This window comes from Rhinatrema bivittatum, chromosome 3 (genome assembly GCF_901001135.1).
Source record: "Rhinatrema bivittatum chromosome 3, aRhiBiv1.1, whole genome shotgun sequence".
Taxonomy (NCBI): Eukaryota; Metazoa; Chordata; class Amphibia; order Gymnophiona; family Rhinatrematidae; genus Rhinatrema; species Rhinatrema bivittatum.
The window spans coordinates 15169668-15183442 of NC_042617.1; the positions used below are offsets into that span (position 1 = coordinate 15169668).

The 13775-nt window shown below is 45.5% G+C and overlaps 1 protein-coding gene across 1 annotated transcript in view; it reads left to right on the forward strand.

Annotated features, from left to right (window-relative positions):
- DNAH8 (dynein axonemal heavy chain 8) overlaps positions 1-13775 on the forward strand; it is a 1926251-nt gene that overhangs the window by 1070772 nt on the left and 841704 nt on the right.

Here is a 13775-nt window from a genome sequence, read left to right on the forward strand (position 1 = left end):
AATCCCTGATCAGAAAACTCCCAAACTTGGATCTTTCAAATCCCAATTCAGCTATCACCTCATGGCAAAACATCACTGAAATGATAGCCAACGAATTATGCCCACTGTCAAAAAAAATTATAAACCCTTCCCATAAAAATAAGCAACCGTGGTTCTCAAACGAACTCCGCACTCAGAAGCAAAATCTAAGACGGAAAGAAAAAGAATGGAGGAAGAATCCTAATCCCCTCTCTCTTTCCATATACAAAACTACTCTCCACCAGTACAGATCAGCAACACTTCGAACAAAAAGAGATTTCTATGCTCACCGCATCCACGATATGCTGTATGATGCGAAGGCCCTCTTCTCCTATGTTTCGGAACTTACCAAAATGGCTCTTCCTAATATCCCTGACGATACAGCTCAATCAAAGGCCAATGACCTGGCCTTATTCTTTCAAAATAAAATCACCAATACCCTGGCCAGATTACCTGTCAACACAAATCCTCCTCTTCCAGACACAGTTCTCCTACCAAACTCAGACATAAGATTGGACTCCTTTGATTCGACCCACACTTTAGAGGTAGAATCGCTGATAAAAAGAATGAAACCTTCGACCCACCCGCTGGACCAAATACCTTCCAAGTTACTGATTCTCATTCCAGAATACATATCCAGATATCTAGCTGATATCATCAATTGTTCCCTTACACAAGGAACATTCCCGGACGCGCTCAAATTGGCCACGCTCAAACCCATAATCAAAAAATCCAACCTGGACCCGGAAGACCTCAACAATTACCGTCCCATATCAAATCTCCCATTTGTATCTAAGATCATGGAGAAAATTGTAAATAAGCAACTTTCAAATTACCTAGAAGACCACAATATACTTCACACGTCACAATATGGTTTCCGAAAAGAACACAATACGGAAACCCTCCTCACCTCCCTCCTGGATCAACTCTATATTGGTTTTGATAAAGGACAGTCATTTCTCTTAGCTCTCCTCGACATCTCTGCGGCTTTTGATACGGTAAATCACAATATCCTCCTAAACCGACTCTCAGACATAGGAATTACAGGTTCAGCCCTCAGATGGTTCGAATCTTTCCTCAGTAATAGAGGCTATAAGGTAAAAATTAAAAACATGGAATCACCTCATACTAATGCTCCTTTTGGCGTCCCCCAGGGCTCCTCCCTATCACCCACCCTGTTTAATATCTACATTCTCCCCCTCTGCCACCTACTTTCAAACCTCAAACTCAAATTTTATATTTACGCAGATGACCTTCAAATTTTAATCCCTATATCCAAATCATTGGACTCAACACTCAGGTTATGGAACTCTCATCTACAAACTATAAACCACTACTTATCCAGCCTCAACCTTGTGCTCAACACTTCTAAAACCGAATTCTTACTAATTACTCCAGAAGGTAGTCCCATACTTCTCCAACCACAAAATATTCCACATATATCACACGCCAGAGATCTTGGAGTCTTAATCGACAGTCACCTGAACCTAAAGCATTTTATAAAACACACTACTAAAGAGTGCTTTTACAAGTTACAAGTACTCAAAAAACTCAAACCGCTCCTATTCCACTACGATTTCAGATCCGTCCTCCAAGCCATTCTGTTCTCCAAGATCGACTATTGCAACTCCATTCTGCATGGTCTTCCAGCCTCTACCATTAAACCTCTCCAGCTGCTACAAAATGCAGCGGCAAGGATTTTGACAAATACCAATCGGAGAGAGCATATTTCTCCTATTCTAAAAGATCTCCACTGGCTCCCAGTAAACTTCCGGATCCTTCATAAATCTCTCACAATCATTCATAAAAATATCCACCATCAGACCCCGCTTGATCTGTCTCATCCTCTCAGACTGCACTCGACAGCCAGGCCTTTAAGGGATGCCTACAAGGGATCTTTACACGTTCCTACAATCAAATTAGTGCACCATGCAAACATCAGAGACCGGTCATTCTCTACCGCAGGCCCTTCCATGTGGAACGCCATGCCTCCGGACCTCAGACTGGAGACTTGTCTAACAACTTTTAAAAAGAAACTAAAGACATGGCTCTTCAGCCAAGCCTTCCCCACTACAAACCCCATTGCCTGATCTAGAATTGTACACCACACATCTTTGTAAACAAAATTCTCCATATTTTTCATGCATAATATCCATTAAAGAGGTTGGCCCCTTGCCCCCTCTTCTGTATATAGTATTTATTCTATTTTATTTCACTTTATATATTTATTGCTCCGTTCACCCCTTCTTTATTTTCCTACTCCAAGTTAAGGCTTCCTTGTTATAATGTAACTGTATGCTCCGTATCTCTTGTTGATTGGTTAATTTTATATTCTGCTTAGTTCATTGTAAACCGAGTTGATTTGATCTGTATCAAGAAAGTCGTTATATAAAAGCCTTAATAAATAAATAAATAAATAAAAATTTCAAAAGGCTGCTAAGAAGGCACTGTAAACCAAACAAATGAAACTAATATCATATGTTTCATTTGTGCGGTATTGCCATTCGTTTCATGGTCCCATGAATCATACAAATATGGACCTATTCGTTGCGGATGCCACATTCGTTGAAAACAAATGCACATCCCTACCTTCTACCCTCCTGGGTTAGGTGAAATGGAAGTCCCAGTGGGCAGGGTACCCCTTAAGGTGATCAGGAAAACTCCTTCCAAAGATGGCAAAAATATCCTACCTTTACACAGAGAGTAGACTTTCTCTCTCTCCAGGGGGTGAAGGTGACAAATGGGAGCCCTCAAAAATATTTACAGTTCTTTTACTCATGGATAGCAGCTCTTCCAATTCCTTAGGTTTATCACAGTCTCAGTCTCTCCTCTGGACCCCTGATAGGAGGGATCTGTGTATGCAGGTATCTTATCCTGCTCCAATGCAGGAAGGAAGAGGCAGCCAAAGCAATCTTCCTCCTGGATGTCTCAACTTAATGTCATTTTTCCCTTAACCAAAAATAACACTGGAGTTACTCCTTACAATGATTCACCACCTCAAATGGGCAGATCATCCCTATTCCTGGGAGTCCCAAACACAGGGTTCCCTATTTCGTAAAGCTAGAAAATGCCCAGGTGTCCAGCAAGGCTTCTACCACAAAAGTCTCAAAGTCCCAAAAACAACCCAGAGGGATATTCCATCCAGCTAGTGAGTAGACTGGAAGGAAAACCCTCCCAACCCTGGTCAGGATTCCCAGCTGGGTTAGTCTGATTCCTCTGACTGGGGCTGGAAAACATGAAAATAGGTAATGTCCTCACTGCCTCCTAACTCTCCAAAAACTATAAAGGACTGCCTACAGACTCTCAGGAGAAAGCTCTTATAAAGCCTCTCAGAGTGATGGGCATGCCAGTCCCTACAAAAGGAGAGGCTGAATTTGAATGGATCCTCCCCCATACACTAACCTGTTCTATCTGGTATTTCCCAGGGCTTACTGATAACCAACAGGATGGTTGGGTTACACCCCTCTCCCTCTTAGACAAAATCTGAGCATGGGTGAAACTCTTGCACAGATTTTACAGTAGAAACACTACCCGTAATATTGCATTACAAAATACATACCACTATTAATGATAAAGACAGAACATACAATACAAATCACTTGGGAGCATATGCATCCATGTCTGTCTGGGCTGGATGCAAGGCCTCCATCCTTCAAATGAAAAACAATCTAATATATTTTCAATATACCAAACTTGTATAGAGAATAATAATGAAAGAAAGATGGGCCAGTGCTGCCACTACTGGCAACCAGAGAGGGCTACCACCACCCTTAAGTGCTGTGGATTCTCTCACCATCCTGTATATATATTCAAATGGTGCAAATTTTCTCCCTCATAAAGGAAGGTGAAGCCCCATTTTTTGTTCTCTGGGAGGAGGATAGATAACTCCTCAGCCTCAACTCACAGCTACTGGAGAGACACGGGAGGTATCTTTGCTATAACCTGGGGAGAGAATTAATAATTAATATATCTTCTTCAGATGGTCATCTCCTTCTGTGGTCTCTTCCTGTAACAAAAATGTTATAATGCACTGGATAGGAAGTTGCATCCAACCTACAAAGCAAATGGTTACTTTACATGGCAGTTGCATTAAAATAAATCCAAACACACTGTTTCCAAACAAATTTTAAGATTTTTATAAACATATTTTATCATTTTATGTTTAACATTCTTCTTAAACAGTGTGTCATCAATAGCGTTTTCAACAGAAATATAGTCAGCAAATAGTTGCATGCTATATAAATTCATAAAGGCAAATTTTAAAAGCCCTACACATGCCAAAGCCAGGAGATATACGCAGAAGTCGGGCCGGAGCACACCATGTGTATTTTAAAAAAGCATGCAAGTATGTACGTATCTCCCAGTATGCACATACAAATCTTTTTTGCAAAAAAGGGGCAGAGTCTGGATGTGGTGTGGGTGGGGCATGGGCATTCCTAGATTTCTCAATGAAATCTGTGCGTAAGTATTTACACTCACAAGTGCACACTGGGATCCCCTACCATGTAACTTTACTTTTGCTATGAATGGCATGTAAATCCTGAAACAAAAAAAACTAAAGAGGTTAGCGGGGCATTAAGGGTGCCAACTGGTGTTCCAAAAGGCTTTTGCTTTAATTATAGAAAACACATAACAACACAGAAGTGAGGACATTTCCAGTCCAGAAGTCACATAGAGTTGGATTCAGTAGAACAGAAAAGCTAGAATACAACCTTGAATTATTTTACTAACTATGTTCAGAAGAACCTCATCAGTATTGGTCACTGCTACAAGCTGTGTCACATAAAATGGCACACCGACTAGCTCTGCTTGATGCCAAACTTGTGTATTTCTGGATTGCTGTTCTCCATTTTGCACTGGTTTTCATCTGTGAGATATGCTTGGCCAACCTTCCTCTGGATATTTTAAGTACAAAGTGCCAAGAGAGAGTACATTTTGGACTGCCGTCGACACCCCTTGTTCAGTTAGTATTGTCCTTTCAATCTCCAGGATGTAAGATGGAGCGAGGATTGCATGGGTGCAGAAGACAGCCCCCCTCATGTAATAGGAAATCCATTCCCTATCCCAGAGGACTGGGAGGAGCTATTGACAGATGGATGAGAGAAGCTTACCATGGTTGAAGAGGCCATGGGGGCTATCAGAATAAAGACCATGGGGGCTATCTATTCTGAGATTGGGAAGAAGCTGTTGGGATCATTGGGATCCAGATTTGGTTTCTTTAGGAGTGGTTTAATGGAGGCCAGTTTAAGATCGTCTGGATAGATTCCCTGGGATAAAGAACAGTTATTGATGTCAGCCAGTGATTTGGAGATGATGTCAGGGATTAGTAGGAGCAGTTTAGTTGGGATTCGGTCTGCGACATCCTCTATGCACTTCTGGATAGTGTGTGATAGAAGAGTGATTGGAGGGTAAGCATAGAGAAGGCCCTTCGACCAAGGAATTAGGAAGATGTCCTGTGTGGAACTCAGCGGATTCGGAAATACGGAGCAGAATCTGCGTACCTTTCTATTGTGCACTGTCACAAACAGGTCCATGGTAGAGGTACTCCAGTGGGTGAAAATGTCGTCCGCCACCTTTTGGTTCAGCAATCACTTGTGTGGATGAAAGATCCTGCTTAGACTCATTCACTACTCTGGGAAGATAGGTGGCTTGCTACGTGATTGAGTGTCGGACTACCCAATCCAGAATGCGAATCGCTTCTCAGCAAAGCTTCCATGAACTGGACCGTTCTTCCTTGCTTATGTAGAACATTACTACCTGGCTGTCCGTGTGAACCATGATATTCCTGCCCCAAACCTGGTCTACAAAGGTTAGAAGGGCATTTCGATCCACTCGCAACTCCGGGAGGTTTATCTGTTAAGCTTGCTCCATCACAGACTTTAAGCCTTGTCCTTTGTGTGAAGCGTCCATGGTGAGGACTACTTCATGTGATGAATTCTGAAAGAAGGCGCCTGTCATGAACGTTTGTGCATGCAGCCACCAGATTATGTCCTTCTGCTAGGCCTGGGTGAGGCATAGTGTGTCCGATAAGGGCTGACGGTATTGCATCCACTGTACCTTGAGACCCCTTTGGAGGCAACGCTTGTGTAACGTGGTGTGTGGAACCACATAAATTGCCACCACCATGTGACCTAAAATGGTGAGGACCTGGTGGGCAGAAGGTCATGGATTGGCCTGCTATAGTCTGGCCAGTATGCGTAGGGTTTCTGCCCTTTCGCTTGGTAGGAATGCTCTGCTCGATATTATGCGATTCTCGCTCCAATGAACTGCAGGACCTGCGTTGGCTGGAGAGTGGACTTTTCATGGTTTATCACCAGCCCCAGAGCTTATAAGCAATCAATCAATTCTCCTAGATGCTTGAGGGTGTCTGAGGCAACCAGTGGCCAATTGTCTAGGTAAGGAAACAGTTGGACCCCCTTCCATTGGAGGTGGGCCACCACCACCACTAGGCATTTGGTAAACACCCTAGGAGCAGAGGACAGTCCAAAAGGGATCACCTTCTACTGGTAGTATTGCCCATTGGACTGGAAGCACAGGTACTGCCATGAGGAGCGGTGCATGGGGATGTGGGAATAGGCGTCCTTGATATCCAGCGAGCACATCTGATTGTTGGGCTGTAGGAAGGGAAGGATTGTTTTGAGGGATATCATCTTGAACTTCTCTCTGAGAAGGAATTTGTTCAGTTCTCTGAGGTCCAAGATGGGGTGAAGGCCTCCCAATTTTTGGGATTGCCTGTTGAGCGAGCAGTGTAGGTAGTTCTACTTGCAGGAGTTGAAGATTTACCTCTCCTTTGTGGAAAACGGTTGGCTGGGGAAGCATGAAGGCAAGTTTTAAAATTGAGTTGGTAACCTTTGAGAATGATGTCCAGCAACCAGCGGTCGGATGTTATTGTGGACCAGGAACTGAACAACTAATCTTCCCCCCACTGGAGTTGGCAGGGGTGGCCCCACCGGCCTTAAAAAGTTTGTGGGGGCTTTGGGGTGGGAGTGGTTGACTGTCACTGTTGGCGCTGGCCCCTGGGTCTGCCCCTCTGCTATTGTTGCTGAGGCTGCTGGCGAGGTTGTTGGAATTATGGGGCCCGGTATGGTAGGTAGGGGTGGAATGGGTCTCATTGGAAGGTTGGTTTTTGATAGACTGAATAAATCCTCCTTACGCTCGCAGACTGGTCCGATGTGGAGGCTAAAGACAGGACCGCTACATTTTGTTCTTTGAGCTGTGAGACCATTTCTCGCAGCTTGTTCACAAAGAGGTTTGTCCCCTCTACAGGGTAGGTCCGCCAGTTTTTCATGTACATCCTCCCTAATGGCACTGGCTCTCAGCCAGCTAGATTCTGAGCAAGTATGGAGGATGTGGAGGCTTGCATGATTTCTCGAATGATTCATAAATGGTGTGGAGGAGGTGTCGCAATCCCTCCTCCATGTCCAGCATCGGTTGTGGAAGCCCAGTGCCTGATGAACCCTTTCTGAACAGAGGCTTGATCGATTGGAAGCACTCAAAAAGATATTGGGTGATGTAGAACTGGTGTTGCTGTATTTTGGCCCCCAAAATACTGGACTGGAAGGATCATTTCCCAAAGTCATCTAGGTAACGGCTGTCTTTCCCCAGAGGCATACTGGAGTGGATCCTCATCTTTTTATCCCATTTCATAGAGGATTCCACTGCGATGGAAGCATGCAGGAGTTGAGGAGATATGTAGTAAGGGAATTTTCTCATCCTAAACTTTAAATCTGTTTTCCTGGAGGTCGCCAGGGTGGGGACTCCCAAGTCTTCTCTAAGGGGCGGATTTTCAGAGCCCTGCTCGCGTAAATCCGCCCAAAACCGGGCGGATTTACGCGAGCAGGGCCCTGCGTGCCGGGAAGCCTATTTTACATAGGCCTCCCGGCGCGCGCAGAGCCCCGGGACTCGCATAAGTCCCGGGGTTCTCCGAGGGGGGCGTGTCGGGGGCGTGTTGGGGGGCGGGCCCGGTCGTCACGGCGTTTCGGGGGCGTGTCGGCAGCGTTTTGGGGGCGGGTACGGGGCGTGGCTACGGCCCGGGGTGGTACGGGGGCGTGGCCGTGCCCTCCGTACCCGCCCCCAGGTCGCGGCCCGGCGCGCAGGAGGCCCGCTGGCGCGCGGGGATTTACGCCTCCCTCTGGGAGGCGTAAATCCCCCAACAAAGGTAAGGGGGGGTTTTAGACAGGGCCGGGCGGGTGGGTTAGGTAGGGGAAGGGAGGGGAAGGTGAGGGGAGGGCAAAGGAAAGTTCCCTCCGAGGCCGCTCCGATTTCGGAGCGGCCTTGGAGGGAACGGGGGTAGGCTGCACGGCTCGGCGCGCGCCGGCTATACAAAATCCATAGCCTTGCACGCGCCGATCCAGGATTTAGCAGATACGTGCGGCTCCGCGCGTATCTACTAAAATCCAGCGTACTTTTGTTTGCGCCTGGAGCGCAAACAAAAGTAGGCTATTCGCGCGCCTTTTAAAATCCGCCCCTAAGACTGAATCGAAAACACCGTGGGAGGGAAAGGCTGTCAATTCGGCTGGCATCTCAAAACTCTTCAGTATACCCAGGACTCCAGCTCTCAGGTTCGGGATCTTTCTGGTTTATATATTGCGCTTCGCTCCCAACTTTTCTATGAACTTCGCCATTAGCCGCTGCCCTGAGGAAGCACACACTGGCAGCCGGCCTGTGCGCGGAGATTACTTCTGCTCTGGAGGAGCAGTAAGTAGAAAAATAAAAAATTTGGGGATAGTTAGGGTAGGTTTAGGGGCAGGGCAGAAGGAAAGAGGGAGGATGAATAGAGTTAAGGGTAGAAGGTTCCCTCCCAGTCCACTCCTTAATTAGAGCAGACTGGAAGGAAACTGGGGAGGTCCAATTGCATTGCTGCACATATTTTTCTAAAATTCCCCCCCTCCCTATGTGCAGAGCTGGCCACCTGCCTGCATATGTGTGCATGAACATGAAAATCTGGCATATATGCACATGCAGGACCTGTATTTTATAACGTGTGCATGCCAAGGCACACGTTATAAAATCGGTGCGTCCATATGCGCGCACCGGGAACTTAAAATCAACCCGTAAGACGGAATAAATCCTCCTTACGCTCGCAGACTGGCCTGCTGTGGAGGCTAAAGACAGATGTAGACTGGAAAATCCCATCTGCAGAAACTAAAAATAGTAGAGCGATAGTGGATGCCATGCAAGTATCTTTGTTCAAACAAATGGTATTGGAACCCACGAGAGAAGGAACTATACTCGACTTAGTGCTCACTAATGGAGATAATGTCTCCGATGTCCAGGTGGGCACCCACCTCAGCACCAGTGATCATCAAACGGTATGGTTTAATATCACTAAAAGAATAGGGAAAAGAAACACAAAGACCCGAGTTTTACAGTTCAAAAACACGGACTTTGAGGAAATGGGGAAGTACCTGGAGGAAGAACTAAAAGGATGGGAGAACGAGAGAGATGTGGAGCAGCAGTGGACCAATCTAAAAGGAGCAATCACCAAGGCAACTACTCTATATGTTAGAAATGTAAAGAAAAGCAAAAGAAAATTGAAACCTATCTGGTTCTCAAAGGAGGTAGCTGACAAAATTAAAGCTAAAAGAACAGCATTCAAGAAATATAAAAGATCCCAAAGGGAGGAACACAAAGAAGAATATTTGATTCAACTGAGGGAGACAAAGAAATTAATCAAGTTGGCAAAAAGTCAAGCGGAAGAGAGGATTGCCAAGGAGATAAAAAATGGTGACAAAACATTTTTCAGATACATCAGCGAAAAGAGAAAAGTCCATAGTGGTATTGTGAAATTAAAAGGTGGTAATGATCAATGTGTGGAGAGAGATGAAGAAATGGCAGAAATATTAAACGAATACTTCAGTTCTGTGTTCACTAAAGAAGACCCTGGAGAAGGACCATCTCTACACAACAAGAAACTGGAGGGAAGTGGAATAGATGAAAATCCTTTTACAGTAGAAAATGTATGGGAAGAGCTAAAGAATCTGAAGGTGGACAAAGCCATGGGGCCTGATGGGATTCATCCAAGGATACTGAGGGAGCTCAGAGATGTTCTGGCGGGTCCGCTGTGTGACATGTTCAATAGATCCCTAGAAACGGGAGAGGTACCGAGAGATTGGAGAAGAGCGGTGGTGGTCCCGCTTCACAAGAGTGGGAACAGAGAGGAGGCTAGTAACTACAGACCGGTTAGCCTCACTTCAGTGGTGGGAAAAGTAATGGAGTCACTGCTGAAAGAGAGAATAGTGAAATATCTACAGTCCGGAGAATTGATGGACCAGAGGCAACATGGATTCACCAGGGGAAGATCCTGTCAGACAAACCTGATTGACTTTTTTGACTGGGTAACCAAGGAATTGGATCAAGGAAGTGCACTCGATGTCATCTACTTGGATTTCAGCAAAGCTTTTGATACGGTTCCGTACAGGAGACTGGTGAATAAAACGAGAAGCTTAGGAGTGAGTGCTGAAGTGGTGACCTGGATTGCAAATTGGTTGACGGACAGAAGACAATGTGTGATGGTAAATGGTACTTTCTCTGAAGAGAAAGCGGTTTTAAGTGGTGTACCGCAAGGATCGGTGTTGGGACCGGTCCTGTTCAATATCTTTGTGAGCGACATTGCGGACGGGATAGAAGGTAAGGTTTGTCTTTTTGCGGATGACACTAAGATCTGCAACAGAGTGGACCCGCCGGAAGGAGTGGAGAGAATGAGACGGGATTTAAGGAAACTGGAAGAGTGGTCGAAGATATGGCAGCTGAGATTCAATGCCAAGAAGTGCAAAGTCATGCATATGGGGAGTGGAAATCCGAATGAACTGTATATGTTGGGGGGGGGGGGGGGGGGAAGGCTGATGTGCACGGAGCAGGAGAGGGACCTTGGGGTGATAGTGTCTAATGATATGAAGTCTGCGAAACAATGCGACAAGGCGATAGCAAAAGCCAGAAGAATGCTGGGCTGCATAGAGAGAGAAATATCAAGTAAGAAAAGGGAAGTGATTATCCCCTTGTACAGGTCCTTGGTGAGGCCTCACCTGGAGTACTGTGTTCAGTTCTGGAGACCGTATCTACAAAGAGACAAAGACAAGATGGAAGCGGTACAGAGAAGGGCGACCAGGAAGGTGGAAGATCTTCATCGGATGACGTACGAGGAGAGATTGAAGAATCTAAATATGTACACCCTGGAGGAAAGGAGGAGCAGGGGTGATAGACTTTCAGATACTTGAAAAACTTTAATGATCCAAAGACAACAACAAACCTTTTCCGTAGGAAAAAAATCAGCAGAACCAAAGGTCACGAGCTGAGGCTCCGGGGAGGAAGACTAAGAACCAATGTCAGGAAGTATTTCTTCACGGAAAGGGTGGTGGATGCCTGGAATGCCCTTCCGGAGGAAGTGGTGAAGTCTAAAACTGTGAAGGACTTCAAAGGGGCGTGGGATAAACACTGTGGATCCATCAAGTCTAGTGGGCATAAATAGAGAGGAGGCAGCAAACACTGCACGGAGCGGCAGTAGCCACAGAGGCATTCACGGAGCGGGATGCCAGTGGCCAGTAGTTGGTGTTCCACTTTCATGCAACAAAACACTGCACGGAGCGGCAGTAGCCACAGAGGCATTCACGGAGCGGGATGCCAGTGGCCAGCGATTGGTGTTCCACCTTCATGGAGTGGAAGGATGGAGGGCTGCCATCTCAAAATTTTTTTTAAAAAAAACCAAAAAACCAAAAAAACAAGCAAACAAAACAGGGGTGGGTAAGGGGCAGGGGTGTGGCCTGCTGGTTGCGGCGGTTGCTACCCCTGATTGAGCTGGATGTTCACTAGGATGGCGCTGCTCTCTGCATTGGTGGAGGGTGGAAGGGAATTGGGGCCGGAGGGTGCTGGAAGCCAATAGAGACGGGTGGGAGGGAGAAAAAAAAATGGATAAACTGCGTAGCTTGCTGTGCAGACTGGATGGGCCGTTGGTCTTCTTCTGCCGTCACTTCTATGTTTCTATGTTTGTTTCTATGTAAGTTAAAAAAATCAATAATACAAGAACAAATTAACTTCTTATAAAGTCACAGATTTATTGGAAAGACCCACAGTGTAAATGGACTGTATTAAATAAGAAACTGTAAATGACCACTTTAATCAACTTTTTTTCAAATGGCAGTAATCAGCATCCAGCATGATTATTACTGCTGTATATAAAATATTGTGATATTTAAATATGGATTTAATAATGCTCAAGTCTTTGGAGATATTATTCCCCTTAACATGGAACCTTGGACTCAGAGGGGCTTAATGTCAATAAGGAAAGTGAACCATCAGAAGCCATTTAATCGAAGGTGGCCCTGGGACCCTATGCAGAGGATTTTAGGAAAACAGAACAAGTCAGGTTGTAATAGATCCCTACACAGAAACTACACAGCAGCAGAACACCTTACCTCGGCACCATCTGCAGAACACAGACCAACCCTTATAAAATATAGAATGCAGCGACCATAAAGTAGAAATAGAAATGTGCAGGCCCACATGACACAAGTTCCTATTCCGTGCCCAAGTGGGAAGGAAGAGCAAGGAATAACAATCTTTGCAGTCTTGTCACTGCTGTATCATCTCTAAAACTGGTGCTGCAGGCAGCCTCCTTGTCTACCTAGTGATTCCACTGGCCCTACACCTTCTCCAAACAGTGTTGCTCTTTCTCTACTTTCCAACCTTTCCCACTTTCCCTCTCATTCCCTTCTATCTCACTTGCACCCCTTCCCTTTCCTTCCCTCTTATACTTCCTTTCCTTTCCTCTCCTTGACATATCCCCTTCTCTAAAACTTATCACCGCTTTCCATTTCTCCTTTCCCAATCTCTCTCATGCATCTCTTCCCTTCCATGCACTCACCCCTTCACTTCCATCCCTTCTCATTCACTCCCTCCTCTTCCCATCCCCTCTCAGTCCTACATTTCCTTTCAATCTCCTCTCTTTCACTCCCCCCCTCTCACCTTCCCTCTCTCACATCTTCTCTTCCCTTACATTTCACTCACCCACCAGGTATTCTTGCCCGCAGGATGTGAAAAGTCCATCGCCATCCTGCGCCACTGCAGGACCTTCTTCCTTCTCGCAGGGGCTGGGAACCCTGCAGGTATGATACCATCCTGCACCAGTGCAATATCCTCTTTCTGTCACGATGGTTTTATTTCTGCCTCAGGGTACAAACCCCATTGCTTGTTTTTTTCATCTGGATGCAAGGTGAGGCAGCCGCCTTGGGGGTGTTTTGGGAGCACTTGCTGCTGCTCCAAATTTATGCCACCTGAGGTACCTGCCTAATGATAAGAACCATCCTTGGCTAGTTTATAACATAGATATGTGTATAACATTGATACGTGTGCTACATTTCGCTTTCCCAGTAACACAGAACTCCTGCAGAGAAGCATTATGAGAAACACACATTTACTGTCATCAAGCAGTTGGTTCATATATCTGGATAAATCTAGGGGTGCTTCAATATTCATCTTTGAAAGTGCTAGAGATTGTTCTAGCTTACTGAGTTTTATACAATATTGCTGTTAGCAAGAACATTACAAGGGACATTGACCAACCTAATCTCTTTTAATGCTTGGGTGCTTTCATTCTTCGCAGCACTGACAAAAGTTCCTCTCCAATTGTATGTCTTGTATTATGTTCAGTTTTGTGTGTTTCCGTTATACAATATTTAACTGATCTTGCATGACTTACAGAGTCATTCTTCAAAACGTGATGTGGCCTTATCGCGTGCAATAATGTCCTAACGATGTAATAG